At 32.9% G+C, this 12,678-nt stretch overlaps 1 protein-coding gene across 1 annotated transcript in view; it reads right to left on the bottom strand.

The window, feature by feature from the left end:
• The window catches only part of LOC128169753 (tetraspanin-9-like), a 135,711-nt gene that overhangs the window by 111,232 nt on the left and 11,801 nt on the right, over positions 1–12,678 (bottom strand). The window lies entirely within an intron of this gene.

The following is a 12,678-nucleotide window of genomic DNA, read 5'->3' as shown; positions in this document are numbered from 1 at the left end:
CTCTTGTTATTGGTTTAAGAGCTCTGCTTCTTACAGGAGCTTCCAGCTTTACTTCCGGTATTAACGGAAGACCCACTCGTTGCTTTGCAACGAGCTTTGCTCTAGTTATACTTTTTTTTCTTTTTCTGACTTTTTTGGAGCGTTATTTCTCAGAAACTATTCAACCGATTTACACCAAATTTTTAGGAGTTATAAAGCATCAATGTTGCTACTGATTAATAAAATTTCAAATGATTACGTCACTTCCGGTTTCAGATATGGATGATTTTGTAAATTTTTAAGGGTCTTTTGTCCACGCATCTCCTCTGAAACTAATCATGATAAAAGCTTGAAATTTGCAGGGATTGTAGATGAATGTCGGTAGATTTCCCTCCATGCTTCCAATTGCGAAAAATGCGCAAGGCCTAGAAGCTCGCCTGAACCTGAAAATTAGCACCAAATTTTTTCACAAAATTTCCGCACATTTTCCGTAATATCTTTTGACGTATAAATATTTTGTTAAAACATGTAATGCAAAAGCTGTTTCAATTTGCACGGGCTTTTATTTGATATAAAGGAAAAGGGGCTGGCCCCTCAAATTAGGGGCTAAGAGGGCTCTAAAGTCTATTTGCGATAACTTTTTAGTGAACAATAATTTGTTATCAACTATAGAAGCAAAAATGTTCATTGTACAGCTGTTTATCTATACAGTACCATACTTAAGTCATATATTACGTAATTAGGGGTTTCAAGGGGCCAGAAGTTCAAAACTTTGATCATTAATATCTGAAAAAGGAGAAATATTTTGAAAAGCAATGTAGAATAAAAGTTGTTCAAAATAATGTTTTGTACAATATGCTACCTTAAATGTTTTTGTTGATGACCCCATTTAGGAGTTAAAGGGTCGGCCCCAAAAACAGATTTGTACAGATATCTCAAGAACGGTAAACATTTTGTGAACACTTGTTAAACAAAATATTTTATATTTACAAAACCTTTTATTTGATGTCAAGAAAAAGGGGCTGGCCCCTCAAATTAGGGGTCAAGAGGGCTCTAATGTCTTCTTATAATATATCTTTACTGAACAATATTGTGTTATTAATTATAGAAGCAAAAATGTTCATTGTACAGCTGTTCATATATACAGTACCATACCTAAGTCATGTATTACGTAATTAGAGGTTTCAAGGGGCTAGAACTCAAAAACTCTGATCATTAATATCTGAAAAAGGAGAAATATTTTTAAAAGCAATGTAGAACAAAAGTTCTTCAAAATAATGTTCTTAACAATATGATACAAAAAATGTTGTTGTTAGTGGCCCCGGTAAGGGGTTAAAGGGTCGGCCCCTAAAACACATTTGTACAGATATCTCGAGAACGGTTTACAATTCATGAACACTTGTAGAACAAAATATGTTTATATTAGCGAGACCTTTTATTTGCTATCAAGAAAAAGGGGCTGACCCCTAAAATTAGGGGCCAGAAGGGCTACTAAGTCTTTTCATAATAACTCTTTTCTGACCAATAATTTGATATTAATCATAAAGCAGCAAAGAAGCTTTTATTAAGCTTAATTTAAAACCGAAACCCGTTTTAAAATCGGACGATGCATTACAGAGATGTCAGGGTTCAAAAATTGATTTTTCCGGAAATTTTGATTCCGCGTCCTTGGTTTAAAAAAGCGTAATGTTTAAAGTGAAATCAACTCGTACCAAAAATAATTGTTAAGTCGTACTTGAACACATTTGGATTGTTTTTGTTAAGTCGTTCTTGAAATCGAAAAGGTGTTTGTTAAGTCGTACTTAAAATAATTCGTATTTTGTTTAGTCGTACCAGGAATAATTCGATTTTTTTCATCTTTTATATTTTAGTTACTATTTAATTATTTTTTGAGCTCTGCTTCTTACAGGAACTTCCAGCTTTACTTCCGACATTAACGGAAAACCCACTCGTTGCTTTGCAACGAGCTTTGCTCTAGTTAGGGTCTTCCGTTTCCAACGGAAGACCCTATTGTTTTTCTTCGGATTCTTTTTCATTATTATTATTCTTCCTCTGACTTTTTTGGTGGCTTATATCTCAAAAACTATTCAACCGATTTCCACGAAATTTTTAGAACTTGTTTGGTATCGTAAATACTCAAGGTTATTAAAATTTGAACTTATGACGTCACTTCCGGTTTCAGAAATTGACGATTTTGTAAATTTTTAAGGGTCATTTTGTCCACGCATCTCCTCCGAAACTAATCAAGATAGAAGCTTGAAATTTTCAGAGATTGTAGATAAATGTATGTAGATGTACCCCATTGCCTTCACTTAGGAAAATTGTGCAAGGCTTTGAAGCTCGCCTGATTCTGAAAATAAGCACCAAATTTTTCCACGAAATTTTTGAACATTTTCTGAAATATCTTTTGATCTATACATATTTTGTTTAACACTGTAATGCAAAAAATGTTTATTTTTGCAAGACCTTTAATTTGATATCAAGAAAAAGGGGCTGGCCCCTCAAATTAGGGGCCAAGAAGGCTCTTAAGTCTTCTTACAATAACCTTTTACTGAACAATAATTTGTTATCAATCATAGAAGCAAAAATGTTCATTGTACAACTGTTTATCTACAGCGTACCATAGCTAAGTCATATTTTACGTAATTAGGGGTTTCAAGGGGCCAAAAGTTCAAAACTTTGATCATTTATATCGGAAAAAGGAGAAACATTTTGAAATGCAATGTAGAACAAAAATTGCTCAAAATAATGTTCTGTACATTATGCCACCTTAAATTTTTTCTTGATGGCCCCATTAAGGAGTTTAAGGGTCGGCCCCTAAAACACATTTGTACAGATATCTCGAGAACGGTTAACACTTTGTGAACACTTGGTGAACAAAATATACTTATATTTGCAAGACCTTTAATTTGATATCAAGGAAAAGGGACTGGCCCCTAAAATTAGGGGCCAAGAGGGCTCTAAAATCTTCTTACAATAACTCTTTACTGAACAAAAATTTGTTATTAATTATAGAAGCAAAAATGTTCACTGTACAGCTGTTTATCTTTACAGTACCATAACTAAGTCATATATTACGTAATTAGGGGTTTCAAGGGCCCAGAAGTTTAAAACTTTGATCACAAATAATATCTGAAAAAGGAGAAATATCTTTAAACGCAATGTAGAACACAAAATGTTAAGAATAATGTTCTTAACAATATGGCAACTAAACAATTTATGTTGGTGGCCCCGGTAAGGAGTTAAAGGGTCGGCCCCTAAAACACAGCTGTTCAGATATCTCGAAAACGTTAAACAATTCGTGAATACATGTGAACAAAATATGTTTTTGTGAGACCTTTTATTTGATATAAAGAAAAAAGGGCTGGCCCCTCCAATTAGGGGCTAAAAGGGCTAGTAAGTCTTTTTATGATAACCTTTTTCTAAGCGATAATTTGATATCCTTCATTTAGCAAAAACAAAGAATTTTTTTTTATCTTAATCTAACGCTGAAATTCGTTATAAAATCGGACCATGCACTACAGAGAAATTGGGATTTAAAATTTGATTTTTCCGGAAATTTTGATTCCGCGTTCTTGGTTTAAAAAATAGCGTGAAATTAATTCGTACCAAAAATAATCGTGTCAAGTCGTACATGAACACATTCGGGTTTATTCTGTAAAGACATTCTTGAAATCGGAAAGGTTTTTGTTCAGTCATACTGAAAATCATTCGGATTTTGTTAAGTCGTACCAAGAATTATTCGATTTTTTTTATTGTTTTAGTTACTCTTGTTCTTGGCTTAAGAACTCTGCTTCTTACAGGTACCTCTAGCCTTTCTCTGGACATTAACGGAAGACCCACTCGTTGCTTTGCAACGAGCTTTGCTCTAGTTATTCTTTTTTTTCTTTTTCTGACTTTTTTGGAGCGCTATTTCTCAGAAACTATCCAACCGGTTCGAACGAAATTTGTCGGACAAAGAAAGCATAATCGGCGCTACATATTATAAAATTTTTAAATGATGACGTCACTTCCGGTTTGAGATATTGACGATTTTGTAAATTTTTAAGGGTCATTTTGTCCACGCATCTCCTCCAAAACTAATCAAGATAGAAGCTTGAAATTTTCAGGGATTGTAGATGAATATATGTAGATGTACCCCCATGCTTCCAATGATGAAAATTGCTAAAGGCCTCAAAGCTCGCCTGAACCTGAAAATTGGCACCAAATTTTTTCACGAAATTTTTGAAAATTTTCTTTGATATCTTTTGATGTATAAATATTTTGTTAAAACATGTAATGCAAATGGTGTTTCTAATTACACGAGCTTTCGTTTAATATCATGAAAAAGGGGCTGACCCCTCAAATTAGGGGCCAAGAGGGCTGTAAAATCTTCTTACAATAACTCTTTACTGAGTAATAATTTGTTAATAATTATAGAAGCAAAAATGTTCATTGTTGGGCTGTTTTCCTATACAGTGCCATACTTAAGTCATATGTTACCTAATTAGGGGTGTAAGGGGCCAGGAATTCAAAATTTCGATCATTAATATATGAAAAAGGAGAAATATTTTGAAAAGCATTGTAGAACAAAAGTTTCTTAGAATAATGTTCTGTACAATATGCCACCTTAAATTTTTTGCTCATGACCCCATTTAGGAGATAAAGGGCCGGCCCCTAAAACACATTTATACAGATATCCTAAGAAGGGTTAACATTTCGTGTACACTCGTTGAACAAATATGTTTATATTTGCAAGACCTTTCATTTGATATCAAGAAAAAGGGGCTGGCCCCTCCAATTAGGGGTCAAGAGGGGTCTTAAATTTTCTTACTAGAACTCTCTACTGAACAATAATTTGTTATTAATTATATTAGCAAAAATATTTTTTGTACAGCTGTTGATCTATACAGTATCATACCTAAGTCATATATTCCGTAATTAGGGGTTTCAACGGGCCAGAATTCAAAAACCTGATCACTAATATCTGAAAAAGGAGACATATTCTTAAAAGCAATGTAGAACAAGGGTTGTTCAAAATAATGTTCTGAACAATATGATACCATAAGTGTTGTTGTTAGTGGCCCCGGTAAAGAGTTAAAGGGTCGGCCCCTAAAATACAGTTGTTTAGATATCTCGATAACGGTTAACCATTCGTGAACATTTGTAGAACAAAATACGTTTATATTGGCGAGACCTTTAATTTGATATCAAGAAAAAGGGGATGTTCCCTCAAATTAGGGGCCAGAAGAGCTATTAAGCCTTTTTATAATAACTCTTTTATTACCAATAATTTGATATAAATCATAAAGCAACAAAGGAGCTTTTATTAAGCATTACAAAAAAATTGGGATTTAAAAATTGAGTTTTCCGGAAATTTTGATTCCATGTTCTTTGTTAAGAAAATAGTGTTATGTTCAAAGTTAAATGAACACGTACCTAAAATAATTCTGAAATTGTTAATTAGTACTTGAAGACATTCGGGACATTTTTTTTATTAAGTCGTTCTATTGTAAAGGTTTTTGTTAATTCGTTCTTGAAATCATTCAGACATTGTTTAGTCGTACTAAGAATTATTCGATTTTTTAAAAATATTTTCTTTTATTTTCTTTGTAGTTGGTATCATAACTCTGCTTCTTACAGGAACTTCCATCTTTACTCTCGTTCTTTATTATTAGGGTTTTCCGTTTTCAACGGAAAACCCTTCTGTTATTCTACGGTTTCTTTTTCTTTATTATTAGGGTTTTCCGTTTTCAACGGAAAACCCTTCTGTTATTCTACGGTTTCTTTTTCTTTATTATTATACTTTTTTTTCTTTTTCTGACTTTTTTGGAGCCTTATTTCTCAGAAACTATTCAACCGATTTACACCAAATTTTTAGGAGTTATAAAGCAATAATGTCGCTACTGATTATTAAAATTTCAAATGATTACGTCACTTCCGGTTTCAGATATGGACGATTTTGTAAATTTTTAAGGGTCATTTTGTCCACGCATCTCCTCTAAAACTAATCAAGATAAAAGCTTGAAATTTGCAGGGATTGTAGATGAATGTCTGTAGATTTCCCTCCATGCTTCCAATTGCGAAAAATGCGCAAGGCCTAGAAGCTCGCCTGAACCTGAAAATTAGCACCAAATTTTTTCACAAAATTTTCGCACATTTTCCGTAATATCTTTTGACGTATAAATATTTTGTTAAAACATGTAATGCAAAAGCTGTTTTAATTTGCACGGGCTTTTATTTGATATCAAGGAAAAGGGGCTGTCCCCTCAAATTAGGGGCTAAGAGGGCTCTAAAGTCTATTTGCAATAACTTTTTAGTGAACAATAATTTGTTATCAATTATTGAAGCAAAAATGTTCATTGTACAGCTGTTTAGCTATACAGTACCATATTTAAGTCATATATTACGTAATTAGGGGTTTCAAGGGGCCAGAAGTTCAAAACTTTGATCATTGATATCTGAAAAAGAAGAAATATTTTTAAAAGCAATGTAGAACAAAAGTTCTTCAAAATAATGTTTTGTACAATATGCTGCCTTAAATGCTTTTGTTTATGACCCCATTTAGGAGTTAAAGGGTCGGCCCCTAAAACACATTTGTACAGATATCTCAAGAACGGTAAACATTTTGTGAACACTTGTTAAACAAAATTTGTTTATATTTACAAGACCTTTCATTTAATGTCAAGAAAAAGGGGCTAGCCCCTCAAATTAGGGGTCAAGAGGGCTCTAATGTTTTCTTAGAATAACTCTTTACTGAAAAATATTTTGTTATTAATTATAAAAGCAAAAATGTTCATTGTACAGCTGTTCATCTATACATTACCATACCTAAGTCATATATTACGTAATTAGGGGTTTCAAGGGGCCAGAACTCAAAACTCTGATCATAAATATCTGAAAAAGGAGAAATATTTTTAAAAGCAATGCAGAACAAAAGTTCTTCAAAATTATGTTCTTAACAATATGATACCAAAAATTTTGTTGTTAGTGGCCCCGGTAAGGGGTTAAAGGGTCGGCCCCTAAAACACATTTGTACAGATATATCGAGAACGGTTTACAATTCACGAACACTTGTAAAACAAAATATGTTTATATAAGCGAGACCTTTTATTTGATATCATGAAAAGGGGGCTGACCCCTCAAATTAGGGGCCAGAAGGGCTACTAAGTCTTTTCATAATAACTCCTTTCTGACCAATAATTTGCTATTAATCATAAACCAGCAAAGAAACTTTTATTAAGCTTAATTTAAAACCGAAACCTGTTTTAAAATCGGACGATACATTACAGAGATATCGGGGTTTAAAAATTGATTTTTCCGGAAATTTTGATTCCGCGTCCTTGGTTTAAAAAATAGCGTAATGTTTAAAGTAAAATTAACTCGTACCAAAAATAAATGTTAAGTCGTACTTGAACACATTCGGATTTTTTTTGTTAAGTCGTTCTTGAAATCGGAAAGTTGTTTGTTAAGTCGTACTTAAAATCATTCGTATTTTGTTAAGTCATACCAGGAACAATTCGATTTTTTTCATCTTTTATATTTTAGTTACTCTTGTTATTGGTTTAAGAGCTCTGTTTTTTACAGGAACTTCCAGCTTTACTCCCGACATTAACGGAAGACCCACTCGTTGCTTTGCAACGAGCTTTGCTCTAGTTATACTTTTTTTTCTTTTTCTGACTTTTTGGAGCGTTATTTCTCAGAAACTATTCAACCGATTTACACCAAATTTTTAGGAGTTATAAAGCATCAATGTCGCTACTGATTAATAAAATTTCAAATGATGACGTCACTTTCGGTTTCAGATATGGACGATTTGTAAATTTTTAAGGGTCATTTTGTCCACGCATCTCCTCTGAAACTAATCATGATAAAAGCTTGAAATTTGAATGGATTGTAGATGAATGTCGGTAGATTTCCCTCCATGCTTCCAATTGCGAAAAATGCGCAAGGCCTAGAAGCTCGCCTGAACCTGAAAATTAGCACCAATTTTTTTCTCAAAATTTTCGCACATTTTCCGTAATATCATTTGACGTATAAATATTTTGTTAAAACATGTAATGCAAAAGCTGTTTCAATTCGAACTGGCTTTTATTTGATATCAAGAAAAAGGGGCTGGCCCCTCAAATTAGGGGTCAAGAGGGCTCTAAAATCTTCTTACAATAACTATTTACTGAACAATATTTTGTTATTAATTATAGAAGCAAAAATGTTCATTGTACAGCTGTTCATCTATACAGTACCATACCTAAGTCATATTTTACGTAATAAGGGGTTTCAGGGGCCAGAACTCAAAACTCTGATCATTAATAACTGAAAAAGGAGAAATATTTTTAAAAGCAATGTAGAACAAAAGTTCTTCAAAATGATGTTCTTAACAATATGATACAAAAAATTTTGTTGTTAGTGGCCCCGGTAAGGGGTTAAAGGGTCGGCCCCTAAAACGCATTTGTACAGATATCTCGAGAACGGTTTACAATTCATGAACACTTGTAGAACAAAATATGTTTATATTAGCGAGACCTTTTATTTGATACAGTCGGTTCAAGCATATCTTTTACAACATACACCATAGCTTAGTATAGCATTGAAATCTCATAGCATAGCATTGAAATCTCATAGCATAGTATTTGAATCTCATACCATAGCATACAATCTCATAAAATCGCATTCGTCATATTATATCACAGCATACCATAGCATAGCATACAACACTATTTTAACTCGGCTTTAAATGTTTTTATTTGAAAAAATAAATGTTCATATAATAGATTTGTGGTAAACTTTGGCTTCTTATTATTTTACTTCGAAATGTGTGGAACTCTTTTGTGTATGGATGCGTTTTTTGTTCAAATCGCATAGCATACCATAGCATAGCATATCATAACATATCATTCATCTCTTCATTCCATTTCTCATAGCATAGCATACAAATCTCATAGCATAGCATACAAATCTCATAGCATATCATTGAAATTGCATACCATAGCATATCATAAAATTGTAAAAGATATGCATGAAATGACTGTATTAAGAAAAGGGGGCTGACCCCTCAAATAAGGGACCAGAAGGGCTACTAAGTCTTTTCATAATAACTCTTTTCTGACCAATTATTTGATATTAATCATAAAGCAGCAAAGAAGCTTTTATTAAGCTGAATTTAAAACCGAAACCCGTTTTAAAATCGGACGATGCATTACAGAAATATTGGGATTAAAAATTGATTTTTCCGGAAATTTTGATTTCGCGTCCTTGGTTTAAAAAATAGCGTAATGTTTAAAGTAAAATTAACTCGTACCAAAAATAATTGTTAAGTCGTACTTGAACACATTCGGATTTTTTTTGTTAAGTCGTTCTTGAAATCGGAAAGGTGTTTGTTAAGTCGTATTTAAAATCATTCTTATTTTGTTAAGTCGTACCAGGAATAATTCAATTTTTTTCATATTTTATATTTTAGTTACTCTTGTTATTGGTTTAAGAGCTCTGCTTCTTACAGGAACTTCCAGCTTTACTTCCGACATTAACGGAAGACCCACTCCTTGCTGTGCAACGAGCTTTGCTCTAGTTCTTTTTTTTCTTTTTCTGACTTTTTTGGAGCGCTATTTCTCAAAAACTACCCAACTGATTTGCTTGAAATTTTTAGGAGTGATAGAACATCATCGTCGCTACATATTCTCAAATTTTTGCATGATGACGTCACTTTCGGTTTCAGATATAGACGATTTTGTAAATTTTTAAGGGTCATTTTGTCCACGCAAATCCTCCGAAACTAATCAAGATAGAAGCTTAAAATTTTCAGGGTTTGTAGATGAATGTCTGTAGATTTACCCCCATGCTTCCAATTATGAAAATTGATCAAGGCCTCGAAGCTCGCCTGAACCTGAAAATTAGCACCAAATTTTTCTACGAAATTTTTGCACATTTTCTGTAATACCTTTTGATGTGCACATAATTTGTTAAAGCATGTAATGCAAAAGTTGTTTCAATTTTCACGAGCTTTCCTTTGATATCAAGAAAAAGGGGCTGACCCCTCAAATTAGGGGCCAAGGGGGCTCTAAAGTCTTCTTACAATAACTCTTTACTAAACAATAATTTGTTATTAATTATATAAGCAAATATGTTCATTGTACAGCTGTTTATCTATACAGTATCATACTTAAGTCATATGTTACGTAATTAGGGGATTCAAGGGGCCAGAAGTTCAAAACTTTGATCATTAATAGCTGGAAAAGGAGAAATATTTTTAAAAAACAATGTAGAACAAAAGTTGCTTAAAATAAAGTTCTTGTCAATATGCCACCTTAAATGTTTTTGTTTATGACCCCATTTAGGAGTTAAAGCGTCGGCCTCTAAAACACATTTGTACAGATATCTCGAGAACGGTTAACATTTCATGAACACTTGTTGAACAAAATATGTTTAAATTTGCAAGACCTTAAATTTGATATCAAGAAAAAGGGGCCGGCCTCTCAAATTAGGGGCCAAAAGGGCTCTTATATCTTTTTACAATAACTCTTTATTGAACAATATTTTGTTATTAATTATAGAAGCAAAAATGTTCATTGTACAGCTGTTCAACTAAACAGTACTATACCTAAGACATATATTACGTAATTAGGGGTTTCAAGGGGCCAGAACTCAAAACTATGATCATTAATAGCTGAAAAAGAAGAAATATTTCAAAAAGCAATGTAGAACAAAAATTGTTCAAAATAATGTTCTGAACAATATTAAACCAAAAATTTTGTTGTTAGTGGCCCCGGTAAGGGATTAAAGGGTCGGCCCCTAAAACACATTTGTACATATACCTCGAGAACGGTTTACAATTCATAAACACTTGTAGAACAAAATATGTTTATATTAGCGAGACCTTTTATTTGATATCAAGAAAAAGGGACTGGCCCACAAATTAGGGGGTACAAGGGCTATTAAGTCTTTTTATGATAAACCTTTTCTGACCAATAATTTGATATTTATTATAAAGCAACAAAGCAGCTTTTATTAAGCTTAATTTAAAACTGAAATCCATTTTAAAATCAGACGATGCATTACAGAGATATCGGGGTTTAAAAATGGATTTTTCCGGAAATTTTGTTTCCGCGTCTTTGGTTTAAAAAATAGCGTAATGTTTATAGTAAAATTAACTCGTACCAAAGATAATTGTGTAGTCGTACTTAAACACATTCGGATTTTTTGGTTAAGTCGTTCTTGAAATCAAAAAGGTTTTTGTTAAATCGTACTAAAAATCAATCGGGTTTGTTAAGTCGTACCAGGTATAATTCGATTTTTTTTCATTTTTTTATTTTAGTTACTCTTGTTATTGGTTTAAGAGCTCTGCTTCTTACAGGAACTTCCAGCTTTACTTCCTACATTAACGGAAGACCCACTCGTTGCTTTGCAACGAGCTTTGCTCTAGTTAGGGTCTTCCGTCTTCAGCGGAAGACCCTTCTATTATTCTTCGGTTTCTTTTTCACTTTTCTTATTATTATTATTATTATTATTAGGGTTTTCCGTTTTTCAACGGAAAACCCTTCTGTTATTCTACTGTTTCTTATTATTATTTTTTTTTTCCCGCAAATTTTGTGCACGAGATTTCTCGAACATTTTTTGTCTGATTGCTATGAAACTTTCAGGGTACGTAGATGATATTAATATCTCTAGACGTTTTTTTCAAATTTTTAAAATTCACTTCTGGTAATGAGTTATTGCCCTTTAATTGAAAATTGGGGGGTCTTTTGTCCAGAGTTGATCTCGGGAACTACAGATGATAGATGCATGAAATTTGGCGAAATTGTCGGTAACATTTTATAATTTTGCTGGCATGAAAATTTTGGTAATTTCTTTGTTAGTTTTTGAGCTATTTGTCGCCAACATTTAAGATTTTTTCGGGGCTGAAATTTTGTTGCTTTTTGTATTATAACCTTTAAACTAAAAATATTTTGTTAATACATATAGAACAAAAATTGTTTAGAATAACGAGAGCTTTCATTTAAAATTAAGAAAAAAGGGCTGGCCCCTATAATTAGGGGTCAGCAGCTCATACACGTATTTTTCTGATAGCAAAAATCGTTATCATTTTATGAAAAAAAATTAATTTAGTTATTGTTAATATATTAAATAATGTCATTTGGTATCAAATTAAACAAGTTCTGTCCTATATTTTTTTTCAAATTTCATAAAACAAATATGTGAGAATCGTACATGAACGAGTTAATATGTCTACATAGACACACAAGCGAACAAATGCCACATTAAGGCCCAGGCATTTACTGCATTACGTTGTGTTGCGTCTTAGATAAATTGTTGTGATTCAATTTCATTTTTTTCATCTATATCATTTATGAATTAAATGAACACACATTATTTAAACGTTCTATGTGCAACTATTTGTCGGGGCTCCCCTGTTTGTGACCCCCGCGCGCGCGCGCCGAATGTAAACAGTAACGAACGGCATTGTAGAAAAGAGAGAGCCGTAATGCAGAAGAGAAGTTGTGTATTCTTTCGGTGTACACATGCATTTTCAATTTGCTGTGAAACATATGAACATGCACAGGGAACAATACTACATATTTGTTTGGAGGATATTTTTCTCGTGTGAATCGTTTACGAGGAAATTCTGACAGCCACACTTCTGTCGACGATCAGCCGTTGATAAGCTACGAGCAATAAAGGAGAAAAGATGGACATTAAAGTGTGTGATTTATGTGGATGTTACTGAAG

This window comes from Crassostrea angulata, unplaced genomic scaffold (assembly GCF_025612915.1).
Source record: "Crassostrea angulata isolate pt1a10 unplaced genomic scaffold, ASM2561291v2 HiC_scaffold_206, whole genome shotgun sequence".
Classification (NCBI taxonomy): Eukaryota; Metazoa; Mollusca; class Bivalvia; order Ostreida; family Ostreidae; genus Magallana; species Magallana angulata.
This window is presented reverse-complemented; position numbering and strand designations above follow the sequence as displayed.